The sequence below is a fragment of the Oncorhynchus clarkii genome, chromosome 5, assembly GCF_045791955.1.
Source record: "Oncorhynchus clarkii lewisi isolate Uvic-CL-2024 chromosome 5, UVic_Ocla_1.0, whole genome shotgun sequence".
NCBI classification, from domain to species: Eukaryota; Metazoa; Chordata; class Actinopteri; order Salmoniformes; family Salmonidae; genus Oncorhynchus; species Oncorhynchus clarkii.
Window position 1 is genome coordinate 83,720,689 of NC_092151.1, and position 18,026 is coordinate 83,738,714.

Below are 18,026 nucleotides of genomic sequence, written 5' to 3' on the forward strand. Positions count from 1 at the left end.
GAACTCTATAAAGCATTTATTTGGGCTGCGATCTGAGGTGCAGTTAACTCTAATGAACTCTAGGTAACTCTGGGCCTTCCTTTCCTGTGGCGTTCCTCATGACAGCCAGGTAACTCTAATGAACTCTAGGTAACTCTGGGCCTTCCTTTCCTGTGGCGGTCCTCATGACAGCCAGTTTCATCATAGCGCTTGATGGTTTTTGCGACTGCACTTGAAGAAACTTTCAAAGTTCTTATAATTTTCCGCATTAGGACCTTCATGTCTTAATGTAATGATGGACTGTCATTTTTCTTTGCTTATTTGAGCTATTCTTACCATAATATGGACTTGGTCTTTTACCAAATAGGGACATGTTCTGCATACAACCCCTACCTTGTCACAACACAAGTGATTGGCTCAAATGCATTAAGAAGGAAATCAATTCCACAAATTAACCTTTAACAAGGCACACCTGTTAATTGAAATGCATTCCAGGTGACTTCCTCATGAAGCTGGTTGAGATAATGCCAAGCGTGTGCAAAGCTGTCGGAACCAGAAGCACACGCATTTCACTACACTCGCATTAACATCTGCTAACCATGTGCATGTGACAATTACAATTTGATTTGATTTGAAGCTGACATCAAGGCAAAGGGTGGCTACTTTGAAGAATCTCAAATATAAAATGTTTTGATTTGTTTAACACGTTTGTTTACTACATGATTCCATGTGTTATTTCATTGTTTTGATGTCTTCACTATTATTCTACAATGTAGGTGTGTCCAAACGTTTGACTGGTACTGTACCTGCTGTGTAGTTAACAAGGTAGCTAGCACCCAGTGTCCTTCACTAATACCAAACGAACACATTGCTTAAAAATGGTCCAATATAAGTATAAAGAGGTGTTCTATCCCTTCTCTGTCTTGCTACTACAGAGAATAGTACCGTGGAGACTGGACTCTCAACTAATTGCCCTCATCTGTCAGCTGCACTCCACCCCTACGGTACATCCCAGGGATACACTGCTTCGGGTGGAGGATTGTGTTCCCTGAAATGCGTACACCAGCTAATTTTTTTATTTTTATTTAACTTGGCAAGTCAGTTCAGAACAATTTCTTATTTATAATGACGGCCTACCCGGGCCAAACCCTAACCCAGTGCTGTCCCCTTGGTGTATCCCAATTGATTTCCACCAAGGTGGATGACTAGGATGTCAGGGGGAGAAGTAGCACAGGCCCTCTGCTGGCGCAGAGCCACCTAATGTGACAATAATGTGCATTATGTAAATAGTTAATGGGTAGGCTACATGTTCACTATTTGTGTATTTTCCAGGAGCTTGCTAAATTGTCTTGTTAAAATACATTTTACAACAACAACAAAAAATAACAGTTTACTCCAGATTGGCTTAAATGGGTTTCTGATTTTTCAGCTGTTAATATATATATATATTTTAAATACTAATAACTGCATTATTTCTGTTGCCATTTGTTTTACTTGACTTGTATTGCTGTGTTATGCTGTATTACAATGTTGTATAATAATGTTGCATAATCACCTTCCGGTGTTCAAACCAAGGAAATGGAAAGTTTTGAATGCTAAGCAAACTGCATACACATTGTTTGAAGTACAAAAGACCAACATAAAGTTGAAGTCGGAAGTTTACACCTTTAAACCTGCATGACGGCTGTGTGGTCCCATGGTGTTTATACTTGCGTACTACTGTTTGTACAGATGAACGTGGTACCTTCATGTGTTTGGAAATTGCTCCCAAGGATGAACCAGACTTGTGGAGGTCTGCATTTTTTTTCTGAGGTCTTGGCTGATTTTCTTTTGATTTTCCCATGATGGGTGTTTTGGCACTAAGTTTGAAGGTAGGCCTTGAAATACATCCACAGGTACACCCCCAATTGACTCAAATGATGTCAATTAGCCTATCAGAAGCCTCTAAATCCATTACATCATTTTCTGGAATTTTCCAAGCTGTTTAAAGGCACAGTCAACTTAGTGTATGTAAACTTCTGACCCACTGGAATTGTGATACAGCGAGTTATAAGTGAAATAATCTTTCTGTAAACAATTGTTGGAAAAATTACTTGTGTGTCATGCACAAAGTAGATGTCCTAACCATCTTGCCAAACTATAGTTTGTTAACAAGAAATTTGCGGAGTGATTGAAAAACGAGGTTTAATGACTCCAACCTAAGGGTTTGTAAACTTGCGACTTCAACTGTAACAACTGTAGTAGTTAAAAGCTGTATGCTGGCAAACCTTAGTATAGCATGGGTGCAGTAGGCATTGTGGTGCTCATGTGAATTTCGTAACTTTGTCGGCTTCAGACCAATGGCTATCTCTCACTTACATTTTCTTTTTAGTTTTTAATGATAGTAACATCTTATTTGTCTTTCTGATATAATGTATCACATTCCCTAAATACCTTTAAGGCTTGAAAATTATGCAATGTATGCATTGAATTCAATTGTCATATATAAATAGAAAAAGTGCACCAATATTTTAGCCCACATCGTGCCAGGGTGAACATTTTTGTGCTGGGAAGTATCCGTGAAATAAAACAGGAAAAGATGTACAGTGCCTTCAGAAAGTATTCACACCCCTTGAGTTATTCTACATTTTGTTGTATTACAGCCTGAATTCAACATGGATTACATTTATTTTTCTCTCACCCATCTGCATACATTAATTCCCCATAATGACAACGTGAAAACATGTTTGTAGACATTTTTGCCAATGTAATTAATAATTAAATACAGAAATATCTCATTTACATAAGTATTCACACTCCTGAGTCAATACATGTTAGAATCACCTTTGGCAGTGATTACAGCTGTGAGTCTTTCTGGGTAAGTCTCTTTGCACACCTGGATTGTACAGTATTTGCACATTATTATAATAAAAATGATTCAAGCTCTGTCAAGTTGATTGTTGATCAAACTGGCTGGACAGCCATTTTCAAGTCTTGCCATAGATTTTCAAGACGATTTAGGTCAAAACTGTAACCAGGCCACGCAAGAACATTCATTGTTGTCTTGGTAAGCAACTCCGGTGTATATTTGGCCTTGTGTCTCAGGTTATTGTCCTGCTGAAAGGGGAATTTGTCTCCCAGTGTCTCTTGGCAAGCAGACTGATTTGACTCTAGGATTTTGCCTGTGCTTAGCTCTATTCCGTTTTTCTTTTCATCCTAAAAAACTCCCTGGTCCTTGGCGATGACAAGCATACTCATAACATGATGCAGCCACCACCGTGCTTAACAATATGAAGAGTGGTACTCAGTAAAGTGTTGTGTTGGATTTGCCCCAAACATCATGCTTTGTATTCAGGACATAAAGTTAATTTCTTTGCCACATTTTTTGCAGTTGTTCTTTAGTGCCTTATTGAAAACAGGATGCATGCTTCTTTATTTTCACTCTGTCATTTAGGTTTGTATTGTGGGGTAACTACAATGTTCTCCTATCACAGCCATTAAACTCTGTAACTGTTTTAAAGTCACCATTGGCCTCATGCTGAAATCCCTAATTTGTTTCCTTCCTCTCTGGCAACTTAGGTTAGGAAGGATACCTATATCTTTGTAGTGACTGGGTGCATTGATACACCATCCAAAGTGTAATTAATAACTTTACAATGCTGAAAGGAATATTCCATGTCAGTTTTTATTTATTTTTACCCATCTACCAATAAGTGCCCCTTTTTGCGAGGCATTGGAAACACTCCCTGGTCATTGTGGTTGAGTCTGTGTTTGAAATTCACTGCTCGACTGAGGGATCTTAAAGATATTTGTAAGTGTGTGGTACAGAGATGAGGTAATCATTAAAAAATCATGTTAATCACTATTGTTGCATGTAGAGTGAGTCCATGCAACTTATTATGTGAATTGTTTAGCACATTTTTACTCCTGAACTTATTTAGGCTTGCTATAACAAAGGGATGAGATACTTACTGAATCAAGACATTGGAGCTTTTCATTTTTAATTATAAAATAAATAAATAAAAAATAAACATAATTCCACTTTGACATTATGGGGTATTGTGTGTAGGCCAATGACAAAAATTCTCAATTTAATCCATTTTAAATTCAGGCTATAACAGAAAAAAAAGAAAGAGAGAGAAAGAAAGAGAGAAAATCATGAGAAAACAAAAAGGTAATTACTTTGACACAAAAAAACAGAGCAAACTACAATGCCATTTGGCCCTAAATAGAGAGTGCACAGTGGCAGAATACCTGACCACTGTGACTGAAATGAAGAAAATCTTTGACTATGTACAGACTCAGTGAGCATAACCTCCTGAGTAGGGCTCCTGAGTGGCGCAGCGCTCTTAGGCACTCCTTCTCAGTGCTTGAGGTGTCACTACAGACACCCTGGTTCGATTCCAGGCTGTATTACAACCGGATGTGATTGGGAGTCCCATAGGGCGGCACACAATTGGCCCAGCCTCGTCTGGGTTTGGCCGGTGGAGGCTGTCATTGTAAGTAAGAATTCGTTCTTAACTGTTTTAGTTAAATTAGAACATTTTAAAAGCCTTGCGATTGAGAGAGGCAGACCTGGCGCTCTAGAGAAGACAGGCTGTGTGCACACTACTCAGAAAATGAGATGGAAACTGAGCTGCACTTCCTAACCTCCTGCCAATTGTATGACCATAGAGACACATATTCCCCTCAGATTACACAGACCTTCAAAGAATTCGAAAACAAATCGAATTTTGATAAACTCCCATATCTAGTGGGTGAAATGCCACAGCAGCAATATTTGTGACCTGTTGCCCCAAGAAAATGGCAACCAGTGAAGAACAAACACCATTCGTAAATACAACCTATATTTATGTTTATTTATTTTCCCTTTTGTACTTTAACTATTTTTACAACACTGTATATAGACATCTTTTTGATCTTGTGAGTGTTATGTTTACTGTTAATTTTTAATAGTTTTTTTACTTTGGTTTATTATCTATTTCACTTGCTATGACAATATAAACATGTTTCCCATGCCAATAAAGCCCTTACATTGAAGTTGAATTGAGAGAGGAAGGGGGGAGGGACAGAGGGAGTGATGTGGTCGGGGGCAGTGAAGAGGCCTAAGGGAGGATGTCAAGGATGCCAATAGTGTCACGGCCGTCGAATGACGAGGACCAAAGCACAGTGTGGTGAGCGTACATTTTCCTTTTATTAGAAATGACGCCGACAAAAACAATAAACAATACAAAAACAACCGGGAAGCTTAAGTGCTATGTGCCACAAACAAAGTTAACTTCCCACAATGAAAGGAGGGAAAGGGCTACCTGAGTATGGTTCCCAATCAGAGACAACGATAGACAGCTGTTCCTGATTGAGAACCATACCCGGCCAAACATAGAAATACAAAATCATAGAAAACAAAAACATAGAATGCCCACCCCAAATCACACCCTGACCAAATCAAATAGAGACATAAAAAGGCTCTCTAAGGTCAGGGCGTGACAAATAGTACGTTCTCACGCTCTGCCCAAAAGGGTGCTGTCTGTAACTTATTTTATTTCAGGAAAACAAAATGAACATTGATTCCAATACTTTTCTTCTACTGCTCTGTGTCTCTGTGTCTGTCGCTCTCTCGCTTTGTTTCATTGTCTCTGTCTCTCTTTCCCACTCCGTCTCTCAATCTCTCTCTCTCTCTCTCTCTCTCTCTCTCTCTCTCTCTCTCTCTCTCTCTCTCTCTCTCTCTCTCTCTCTCTCTCTCTCTCTCTCTCTCTCTCTCTCTCTCTCTCTCTCTCTATTCCCTCTTTGGCCTCTTATGTTCTTCCCTCACTCTCCTCTCTCTCCCCTCCCTGTGAGGAAAGCCTCAGCATGTGTATGTCGAGACAATGCCAGATCTGATCTTACTTCATCTACACTCCTAACATTCGTGTCGTAATTATAATTAATAGTTTGCACTTTGTGAATCATTATTGTCATTATTGTTTACTGAATTAACATTCAGGTCATAGAGAAGGGATGTCTTCAGGTACAGCATGTGCCAGAGTACTGTTATTATCACTGTAAAGTGCCAATGAGCCTTAGCATTAAACATGTTTCAAATGCCAATAAAGCCCTTAACCGGAAATGACATTGAATTGACAGCCAAGAGAGAGATTGTATGAGTAAGCATCAATAGAGAATGTATCTGTGAGAGATGAACATCTGATTGTTGTTTTATGACCCTCTCCATCTGTCTCTCAAGAGTAAAGCTGTGAGAGAATCAGCAGAAATGGCTTGACACATCACGACTCTCCCTCTGATGGTGATAGTGTCAGAGTGGTGTGTATAGGTGGCAGGGAAGTCAGGCGCAGGAGAGTCAAACGGAGTGTAAATGGAGTCTTTTAATATAAGTCCACTTAATATGCTCCAAACACTAAATACGAACATGGGTACGAGGACCCGTCGCGCACCTATACAACAAAAACACTTGACATAAAACAATCTCTGACAAAGACATGAGGGGAAACAGAGGGTTAAATACACAACAGATAATGAATGGGATTGAAAACAGGTGTGTGGGAAGACAAGACAAAACCAATGAAAAATGAAAAATGGCTCAATGATGGCTAGAAGGCCGGTGACGTCGACCGCCGAGCACCGCCCAAACAAGGAGAGGCAACGACTTCGGCAGAAGTCGTGACAGTACCCCCCCTGACGCGCTGCTCCAGCTGCGTGTCGACACCGGCCTCAGGGACGACCTGGAGGGCGAGGTGCAGGGCGATCCGGATGGAGACGGTGGAATTCTTTTAACATGGAAGGATTTAACACGTCCTCCACCGGAACCCAGCATCTCTTCTCCGGCCCGTACCCCTCCCAGTCCACGAGGTACTGAAGGTCCCTCACCCGACGTCTCAAATCCAAAATGGATCGAACAGAGTACGCCGGGAGCCCCTCGGTGTCTAGAGGAGGCGGAGGAACATCACGTACTTCAGCCTCCTGGAGCGGGCCAGCCACCACCGGCCTGAGGAGAGACACATGGAACGAGGGGTTAATAGGTAATTAGTGGGCACTCTCGTCAGGACTTTAAACGGTCCCACAAACCGCGGACCAAGCTTCCGGCAGAGCAGGCGGAGGGGCAGGTTTCGGGTTGAGAGCCAGACCCTGTCCTCTGGTGCGAACACCGGGGCCTCACTGCGGCGACGGTCTGCGCCAATTTTCTGGTGCCTTATGGAGCGCTGAAGGTGGACGTGGGCTGCCTCCCAGGTTTTCTCAGCGCGCCGAAACCAATTGTCCACCGCAGGAGCCTCGGTCTGACTCTGATGCCAAGGAGCCAGAACCGGCTGATACTCTAATACACATTGAAAAGGAGTAAGGTTAGTGGAGGAGTGACGTAGCGAGTTCTGGGCCATCTCTGCCCAGGGCACGAACTTCACCCACTCCCCCGGCCGGTCCTGGCAATAAGACCGCAGAAACCTATCCACATCCTGGTTAACTCTCTCCACCTGCCCATTACTCTCGGGGTGAAAACCTGAGGTAAGACTAACCGAGATCCCCAGATGTTCCATGAACGCCTTCCAGACCCTTGATGTGAACTGGGGACCCCGATCAGACACTATATCCTCAGGCACCCCATAGTGCCGGAAAACGTGTGTAAACAGGGCCTCTGCCGTTTGTAAGGCCGTAGGGAGACCGGGCAAAGGGAGGAGACGACAGAACTTCGAAAACCGATCCACAACGACCAGGATCGTGGTGTAAACCTGTGAAGGTGGAAGATCAGTCAAAAAATCCACCAACAGGTGCGACCACGGCCGTTGAGGAACGGGTAAACGTTGTAGCTTACCTCTGGGCAGGTGTCTAGGAGCCTTGCACTGGGCACACACCGAGCAGGAGGAAACATAAATCCACACGTCCTTAGCTAAAGTGGGCCACCAGTACCTCCCATCAAGACAGCGCATCGTCCGACCTATCCCAGGATGACCAGAGGAGGGTGAGGTGTGGGCCCAATAGATCAGTCAGTCGCGGACAGCAGACAGAACGTACAGATGACCAGCTGGACACTCAGGAGGAGAGGGCTCTGCACGTGACGCCCGCTCAATGTCCGCGTCCAGCTCCCACACTACTGGCGCCACCAAACACGAAACTGGGAGTATGGGAGTGGGATCCATGGACCGCTCCAATGTGTCATACAGCCGAGACAATGCTTCTGCCTTAACGTTCTGGGAGCCTGGTCTGTAAGAAAGAGTAAACACAAAACGAGTGAAAAACATGGCCCACCTTGCCTGGCGAGGATTCAGTCTCTTCGCCTGCCGGATGTACTCCAGATTGCGGTGGTCAGTCCAGATGAGAAAAGGGTGTTTAGCCCCCTCAAGCCAATGCCTCCACGCCTTCAAGGCTTTTACGACAGCTAACAGCTCTTAGTTTCGCTCCGCCGGGCTGAGCTTCTTCGAAAAGAAAGCACAGGGGCGAAGCTTCAGTGGCGTACCCGAACGCTGAGAGAGCACTGCTCCTATCCCAGCTTCGGATGCGTCCAACTCCACTATGAATGGCAAAGAGGGATCCGGATGAGCCAACACAGGCACCGAGGTAAACAGTCTTCAGGTGTCCAAAAGCCCTGTTCGCCTCAGCCGACCACTGCAAGCGCACCGGGCCCCCCTTTAGCAGTGAGGTAATGGGAGCAGCAACCTGACCAAAACCCTGGATAAACCTCTGGTAGTAATTGGCAAACCCTAAAAAACGCTGCACTTTCTTTACCGTGGTTGGAGTCGGCCAATTACGCACGTCTGCAATGCGAGGAGAGGCAACGACGTCGGAAGAAGTCGTGACAGATAGATTGAGTATGAGGGCCCTTTAAACATAATAACATACAAAATCACTTTTACAGATGCACCATTGAGAGAATCCTGTCGGTCTGTATCACCGCCTGGTACCGCAACTGCACCGCCCGCAACCGCAGGGTACTTCAGAAGGAGTGGCGGTCTGCCCAACGCGTCACTGGGGGCACACTGCTTGCCCTCCAGGACAGCTACAGCACCCGATGCCACAGGAAGGCCAAAAAGATAATTGAGGATGTCAACCACCCGATCCACGGCCTGTTCATCCCGCTATCATCCAGAGGGCGAGGTCAGTACAGGTGCATCAAAGCTGGGATCGAGAGTCTGAAAAACAGATTCTATCTCAAGGCCATCAGACTGTTAAATAACCATCACTAGCCGGCCTCCAACCAGTACCATGCCCTGAACTTAGTCACAATGCCATTCTCCTACATAAATCTACTGAAAGACAGCCTCAGACAACACACACACACACAAACACACACAGATAGTAAACCAACCCCAATGTGTATTAAATCTCAGTCATAATAGCAGAGACAGTCATTACCATTAGATTTAATGGAGCTCTTTAGTGCTGGGTTGAGTCAGTTGGCACAGAAGGGTAATAAAGTCAAACCCACGACAAAAAGACGTGGTTTGTTCTCACACACGGGGCTTGCAGTGCCCTACGCGGAAAGCCACGAAGAGTTGGCAATGGCACAGGCACTGCATGACACGGCATCAGGGCATCAGGGCTCATTTACCAGTAATGTGTTTGGTGTTTTTTGCCTAGCCGTTGCCAATCTTTACTGTGTAGGCAATCGGTTTTGCTCTCATTGTCTGTTGTTCCTCCTTTCTATCCACTTTCTTTCTCTGTCATGTTCATTGTTTTGTGTGTTATTTTGTTTTTGAAAAAACTATAACAGATTTTCAAAAAAGATTGACTCAATTGCCTGGGCCTGAATGGGCCTAAAGGCCCTCATCTCCAGGAGAGAAAAATAGGAAATAATTGAATGAAAGAGAGAGATAGATGAAGGAGCCAGTTGGTGCGTCACTCTGTGTCATTGTCTCAAGTGAGTAACCATCCAGAAACCACATTCAGGTAATGACTGGGGCACTTAGCAAATATCACTGGTGTCCATGACACTGCTCTCATTTGGAAACAGTAATAAGATCACTAATATTGTTTCTTTGTCATTGACATTGGATTGTTTTCTCTTTCTCGGTGAAAGACAAAGGAAAGAAACAGAGGCAGGGGAGGGGATAAGATTATAGCTGGGTTTGTAGAGAATTAGAAGGACCACTGACTGCTGTAGTCTGTATCTTGTCTTCCATTCATCCCAGAGGGGAAAATAACACTCCTGGGCAGGAAAGCTAATATGCCCTCTCTGAGTATTCGGCCATTTTCAGAGCTGAAATACTCAAACAGAAGCTACCACATACAGTTTCAGTAAAGTCCAGTGGTAAAAGTATGTTTGTTGACACGTTCCATAATGTCCAATCAAATCAAATGTTATTTGTCACATGCACCGAATACAACAGATGTAGACCTTACCGTGAAATCCTTACTTACAAGTCCTTAACCAACAATGCAGTTCAAGAAGAGTTAAGAAAATATTGACCAAATAAACTAAAGTAAAAAATTATAAAAAATTAACACAATAAAATAACAATAACGAGGCTATATTCAGGGGGTACCAGTACCGAGTCATTGTGCGAGGGTACAGGTTAGTCGAGGTAATTTGTATATGTAGGTAGGGGTGAAGTGACTATCCATAGATAATAAACAGTGAGTAGCAGCAGTGTAAAAACAAATGGAGGGGGGGTCAATGTAAATAGTCTGGTGGCCATTTGATTAATTGTTCAGCAGTCTTATGGCTTGGGGGGTAGAAGCTGTTAAGGAGCCTTTTGGTCCTAGACTTGGTGCTCTGGTACCACTTGCAGTGCGGTAGCAGAGAGAACAGTCTATGACTTGGGTGACTGGAGTCTCTGACAAATTTTGGGGCTTTCCTCTGACACCTCCTATTATATAGGTCCTGGATGGCAGGAAGCTTGGGCCCAGTGATGTACTGGGCCGTAAGCACTACCCTCAGTAGCGCCTTACGGTCAGATGCCAAGCATTTGCCATAGCAGGCGGCGATGCAAATGGTCAGGATGCTCTCAATGGTGAGAGAGAGATGGGTGGACGGGATTAGAAAAGAGAGTGAAAAGAGAGCGATAACTAAATAATGAACACCAAATAATGCATGCAGAGCAGAATGCATGCAGAGCCATCACAGCAGCAATATGTGTGACCTGTTGCCACAAGAAAAGGGCAACCAGTGAAGAACAAACACCATTGTAAATACAACCCATATTTATGTTTATTTATTTTCCCTTTTGTTCTTTAACTATTTGCACATCCTTACAACACTGTACATAGACATAATATGACATAATGGAACTTTTGTGAGTGTAAGGTTTACTGCTAAATTGGTATTGTTTATTTCACTTTTGTTTATTATCTATTTCACTTGATTTAGCAATGTAAACATATGTTTCCCATTCCAATAAAGCCCCTTAAATTGAAATTGAATTGAGAGAGAGAAGCTGGCGGAAGTGATAAGGAAAGAGAGAGAGATAAGGAGAGGGGGGGTTGATAAGGAAAGAGGGGGGGGGGCATATAGGAAAATATAGAGAAAAGGCACAGAGGAAGGAAAGGGAAAGGGGGATAACTAGTCAGTTGTACAACTGAATGTATTAAACTGAAATGTGTCTTCCGCATTTAACCCAACCCCTCTGAATCAGAGAGGTGCAGGGGGCTGCCTTAATCGACATCCACGTCCTTGGCGCCCGGGGAACAGTGGGTTAACTGCTAATGGTAGGACCAACACGTTGCATGTGTCTAGGGATTGTGTGAATGAAGGAGATTGAGTCATATCATCATCTTGAATCATTGATGATGATAGTAAAAATATTCAGATTTAAACTGTGGCGGTTTATGAATGAAACACCTCAGGCCACAGAAGAACATTGAAATGTATTATTATGTTTACATGTTATTACCTTGTTGGTACTAGCCTAACATTCATGTCATAATTATAATTAATAGTTTGCATTTTGAAAATCATTGTTTACTGAATGAACATTCAGGTCATAGAGAAGGGATGTCTTCAGGTACAGCATGTGCCAGAGTACTGTTATTATCACTGTAAAGTGCCAATGAGCCTTAGCATTAAACATGTTTCAAATGCCAATAAAGCCCTTAACCGGAAATGACATTGAATTGACAGCCTAGAGAGAGATTGTATGAGTAAGCATCAATAGAGAATGTATCTGTGAGAGATGAACATCTGATTGTTGTTTTATGACCCTCTCCATCTGTCTCTCAAGAGTAAAGCTGTGAGAGAATCAGCAGAAATGGCTTGACACATCACGACTCTCCCTCTGATGGTGATAGATTGAGTATGAGGGCCCTTAAAACAAAATCACTTTTACAGATGCACCATTAAGAGAATCCTGTCGGGCTGTATCACCGCCTGGTACCGCAACTGCACCGCCCGCAACCGCAGGGTGAAGTCAGTACAGGTGCATCAAAGCTGGGATCGAGAGACTGAAAAACAGCTTCTATCTCAAGGCCATCAGACTGTTAAATAACAATCACTAGCCGGCCTCCAACCAGTACCATGCCCTGAACTTAGTCACTGTCACTAGCCGGCTACCACCTGGTTACTCTACCCTGCACCTTAGAGGCTGCTGCCCTATGTACATAGACATAGAATCACTGGTCACTTTAATAATGTTTACATACTGTTTTACTATTTTCATATGTATATACTGTATTCTACTGTATTCTAATCTATGCTACTCTGACAGTGCCCGTCCTAATATTTATATATTTCTTAATTCCATTATTTTACTTTTAGGTTTGTATGTATTGTTGTGAATTGTTAGATACTACTGCACTGTTGGAGCTAGGAACACAAGCATTTAGCTACACCTGCAATAACATCGGCTAAATATGTGTATACGACCAATACAATTTTATTTGAACAATGAACACAACACAGGGAAAGGGGGAACAACAGACAATGAGAGCAAAATCGGTTATCTACACAATAAAGATTGGAAACTGCTAGGCAAAAAACACAAATACATTACTGCCAATTGAGCACTTATGCCAAGTGTCATGCCAGTGAGAGAGAGCGAGAGAGAGAGAGAGAGAGAGAGAGAGAGAGAGAGAGAGAGAGCGAGAGAGAGAGAGAAATACACTTTTGGCCAGGCTTCCTTGGTGTACAGGTTTCTGGCTCAGGTGTTGGCTGCAGTCCCTAAAATCACTAAAGAACTATCATGGTCCACACACATCAACACAGTCATGGCAACACCTCTTCCCCCTCAGGAGGCTGAAAAGATTTGACATGGGCCCCAGATCGTCAAACTATTCTACAGCTGCACCATTGAGAGCATCTTGACTGGCTGCATCGCCACTTGGTATGGCAACTGTTTGGCATCCGACCGCAAGGCACTACAGAGGGTAGTGCATACGGCCCAGTACATCACTGGGGTCTAGCTCTCTGACATCCAGAACCTCTGTACCAGGCGGTATCAGAGGAAGGCCTTAAAAATTGTCAAAGACTCCAGCCACCCAAGTTATAGACTGTTCTCTCTGCTACTGCACGACAAGCGGTACCGATGCACCATGTCTGGAACCAACAGGACCCTGAACAGCTTCTACCCAAAGCTATAAGACTGCTAAATAGTTAGTTAAATAGTTAACCATTCGCTACCCGGAATATCTGCATTGACCCTTTTTGCACAAATCTCTTTTGACTCATCACATACGCTGCTGTTACTGTTTATTTTTATTTGATTTATTTAACTTGCACATATCTACCTCAATTACCTCATACCCCCCTGCACATCAAATCAAATGTATTTGTCACATACACATGGTTAGCAGATGTTAAAGCAAGTGTAGCGAAATGCTTGTGCTTCTAGTTCCGACCATGCAGTAATATCTAACAAGTAATATAACCTAACAATTTCACAACAACTACCTTATACACACAAGTGTAAAGTAATGAATACGAATATGTACATAAAATATATGAATGAGTGATGCCCGAACGGCATAGGCAAGATGCAGTAGGTGGTATGGAGTACATATATGAGATGAGTAATGTAGGGTATGTAAGCATTATATAAAGTGGCTAGTGATAAATCGATTTCATCAATGTTCGTGGTGGCTGTTTAACAGTCTGATGGCCTTGAGATAGAAGCTGTTTTTCAGACTCTCGGTCCAAGCTTTGATGCGCCTGTACTGACCTCGCCTTCTGGATGATAGCGGGGTGAACAGGCAGTGGCTCGGGTGGTTGTTGTCCTTGATGATCTTTTTGGCCTTCCTGTGACATCGGGTGGTGTAGGTGTCCTGGAGGGCAGGTAGTTTGCCCCCGGTGATGCGTTGTGCAGACCTCACTACCCTCTGGAGAGCCTTACGGTTATGGGCGGAGCAGTTGCCGTACCAGGCGGTGATACAGCCCGACAGGATGCTCTCGATTGTGCATCTGTAAAGGTTTGTGAGTGTTTTTGGTGACACGGATTCGGTACTGGTACTCCCTGTATATGTGTATTTATTCCTTGTGTTATTATTTTTCTATTATTTCTACTATTTCTCTTTTCTTTCTCTCTGCATTGTTGGGAAAGGCCCGTAAGTAAGCATTTCACTGTTAGTCTACACCTATTGTTTACAAAGCATGTGACAAATAACATTTGATTTGAAACGGCTATGGTGTACTTAGCAATGTGGCCATTACCCCCTGTAGAGCATCATTAATGCAACCTCATGACTACCAAACCCTCTCAACAACCAGAGCTGTACTGACTTAACACTGAAGCTGAAGCCCTCTCACAGAGCAGGGGTGTGATGGAGGGAGAGAGAGCGAGCAAGACAGACAGACAGACAGACAGACAGACAGACAGACAGACAGACAGACAGACATGGATAGAGACAGACATGGATGTAGGGATAGGGGGGTTGAGGGAGAAAGTGGTGGAGAGGGAAGGGGGAAAGACAGACAGACAGACAGACAGACAGACAGACAGACAGACAGACAGACAGACAGACAGACAGACAGACAGACAGACATGGATGGATGGATGGAGGGATAGGGGGGTTGAGGGAGAGAGTGGTGGAGAGGGAAGGGGGAAAGACAGACAGAGGATATTGCATGATTCAGTATTCAACTAATTGACCATTAGAATAAATGACCATGAGTCTTCCTGTAATTTGTGATCGGCCAGTTCTGCGGAGCATCAACAAAAACAACAACAGTGGTGGCTGGCAGACCGCCACAGTAACAACAACACCATACGGACAGGCCGAGACCATGACTTCATTAACGGTCCTTAGTTGTCATTAGTTACTAATGCCATGGTGATGAGTGTTGAGACCCTGGGCTGGGGACTGGTGGTGATGAGTGTTGAGTCCCTGGGATGGTGGTGTTGAGTGATGAGTCCCTGTGCCGGGGGCTGGTGGTAATGAGTGGTGAGTCCCTGGGCTGGTGGTGGTGAGTGTTGAGCTCCAGTGCTAATTGCTAGTGCTTATGGGTGTGTATAGCTCCTGTCTCCTGAGGTTTGCGCTCGTTCACTACTTTCCACAAATCGAAAAGGCAAGTGTTAGTGGGGGTTTCCACCATATTTCTCATACCAGTCATTTCCTTTCAAATCAATGAAGGGAAGTGAATAAGTGAGAAGAATAGGATGGAGAGATAATTGGGACATGGCTGCCCATATGAGCTGCCCACTGAGACAGCTCTTCCCAGGGACTTGTTTGCAGTGTTGGCCCTAGACTGTACCCCCTAGTGTTGGAGAGGTCAGCTGAGTTTAGCAAACATGACTGCAAACATAGGCAGCAACATCGATTTGTTGACATCTTATTGATTAATTGAAGTCAAAACAAAGGAGCAGATTCACTCTCTATTTCTCTCTGCCTGCCAGTATTTCTCTCTGCCTGCCAGTATTACTCTCTGCCTGCCAGTATTTCTCTCTGCCTGCCAATATTTCTCTCTGCCTGCCAGTATTTCTCTCTGCCTGCCAGTATTTCTCTCTGCCTGCCAGTATTTCTCTCTGCCTGCCAGTATTTCTCTCTGCCTGCATGTATTTCTCTCTGCCTGCCAGTATTTCTATCTGCCTGCCAGTATTTCCCCCTGCCTGCCAGTATTTCTCTCTGCCTGCCAGTATTTCTCTCTGCCTGCCAGTATTTCTCTCTGCCTGCCAGTATTTCTCTCTTCCGTTTCTCTCTTCACTACTGATACCTCCTTCTCTTTCATCTGCTCATTCTCTCTCTCCTCTCTGTATTCAATCTCTTCCTCTCCTCCACTTCTTCTCTCTCTCCTCTCCGTATTCTCTCTTCCTCTCCTCCACTTCTTCTCTCTCTCCTCTCCGTATTCTCTCTTCCTCTCCTCCACTTCTTCTCTCTCTTCTCTCCGTATTCTCTCTTCCTCTCCTCCACTTCTTCTCTCTCTCCTCTCTGTATTCTCTCTTTCTCTCCTCCACTTCTTCTCTCTCTCCTCTCTGTATTCTCTCTTTCTCTCCTCCACTTCTTCTCTCTCTCCTCTCCGTATTCTCTCTTCCTCTCCTCCACTTCTTCTCTCTCTCCTCTCTGTATTCTCTCTCTTCCTATCAAGGTATCAGGTTGATTTGGCCCGTCTCATGGTTCCGCCATCCTAATGAATCTGTGTTATATTTACCTTTACACCGGCTGTTCTGTTTCTGTATCAGTGGAGAGGTTTTCCCTCCCTGTTTCTACTGTTCTAATGAAAGAGTCACAAGTCCTAATTTCATCAAGTAGTACAAGTTTGCGGATCGTCCTTATTTTTACAGAACAAAAATATAAACGCAACATGTAAAGTGTTGGTCCCATGTTTCATGAGCTGAAATAAAAGATCCGATACATTGTCCATATGCACAAAAAGCTTATTTCTCTCAAGTTTTGTGCACACATTTGTTTACATCCCTGTTACTGAGCGTTTCTCCTTTGCCAAGATAATCCATCAAGAAGCTGATTAAACAGCATGATCATTACACAGGTGCACCTTGTGTTGGAGACAATAAAAGGCCACTCTAAAATGTGCAGTTTTGTCACAGAAGACAATGCCACATATGTCTCAAGTTTTGAGGGAGCGTGCAATTGGCATGCTGACTGAAGGAATGTCCACCAGACCTGTTGCCAGAGAATTTATTGTTAATTTGTCTACCAAGTCATTTTAGAAAATTTGGCAGTACTACCAACCTCAAACCGCAGACCACGTGTAACCATTACAACCCAGGACCTCCACATACGACTTCTTCACCTGAGGGATCATCTGAGACCAGCCACCCAGACAGCTGATGAAACTGAGGTGTATTTCTGTCTGTAATAAAGCCCCATTTATGGGGAAAAACTCATTCTGATTGGCTGGGCCTGGCTCCCAAGCCCACCCCTGGCTGTGCCCCTGCCAAGTTATGTAAAATCCATAGATTAGGATCTAATGAATTTCTTTCAATTGACTGATTTCCTTAAATTAACTATAATTCAGTAAAATTGTTGAAATTGTTGCATATTGCGTTTATATTTTTGTCCAGTACATATTGTCCCTGGATCAACCAATCAGCAGTTACTAGCTTAGTTACTAAAGCAGGTGCTATTTTGTCTCAGATATAACAATGTCAAATAAAATAAAAACAATCGTATGACACAGCACATTCTGAGGCCTCGGTTTGCTACTCACCAACTGCTTAGTCAGGATCTTCACAGAGCCACTGTCTTCACAGAGCCAGGGTCTTCACACAGTCCGGCCAGTGGACAAATAGACAGGCTTGACGAGTCTGGAGAGTAAGGTAGATGTTGAGTAGTATTGATATTCAGGACAGCCAACTGAGAGTGAAGGAAGATATGTCCCAGAGCAGGAGATGTTTGGGAAGTTTTGTCTACGGCCTAAAAGGCGTGTAGTAAACAGGTGTGTAGTACAACATGTGTGTAGTTCTGTTTTTGAACATATCCCCGCTTCCTCGCAGGTTGCTGGGCAAACGTACAGTTATTCTGGGAGAGAGGGACAGGAATACACACCAATCATCTGCACTGACACTGGCATGCCAGGAGGGGCTGGGGGGGGGGGGGGGATTTAATGGTGACTGAAAGCCAGCTATCACGCACACACACACACACACACACACACACACACACACACACACACACACACACACACACACACACACACACACACACACACACACACACACACACACACAGACAACCCCCCTACAGTTGATCAGAATGGC

At 43.8% G+C, this 18,026-nt stretch overlaps 1 protein-coding gene across 1 annotated transcript in view; it reads right to left on the reverse strand.

Moving 5' to 3' along the window:
• The window catches only part of LOC139409471 (leptin receptor), a 79,414-nt gene extending 61,676 nt beyond the window's left edge, over nucleotides 1–17,738 (reverse strand). Inside the window, exon 1 of the mRNA XM_071154652.1 lies at nucleotides 17,477–17,738. The gene's annotated coding sequence lies outside the window, so the exon portion shown is untranslated. The remainder of the gene's footprint in view (nucleotides 1–17,476) is intronic.
• Nucleotides 17,739–18,026: the final 288 nt, after the last annotated feature.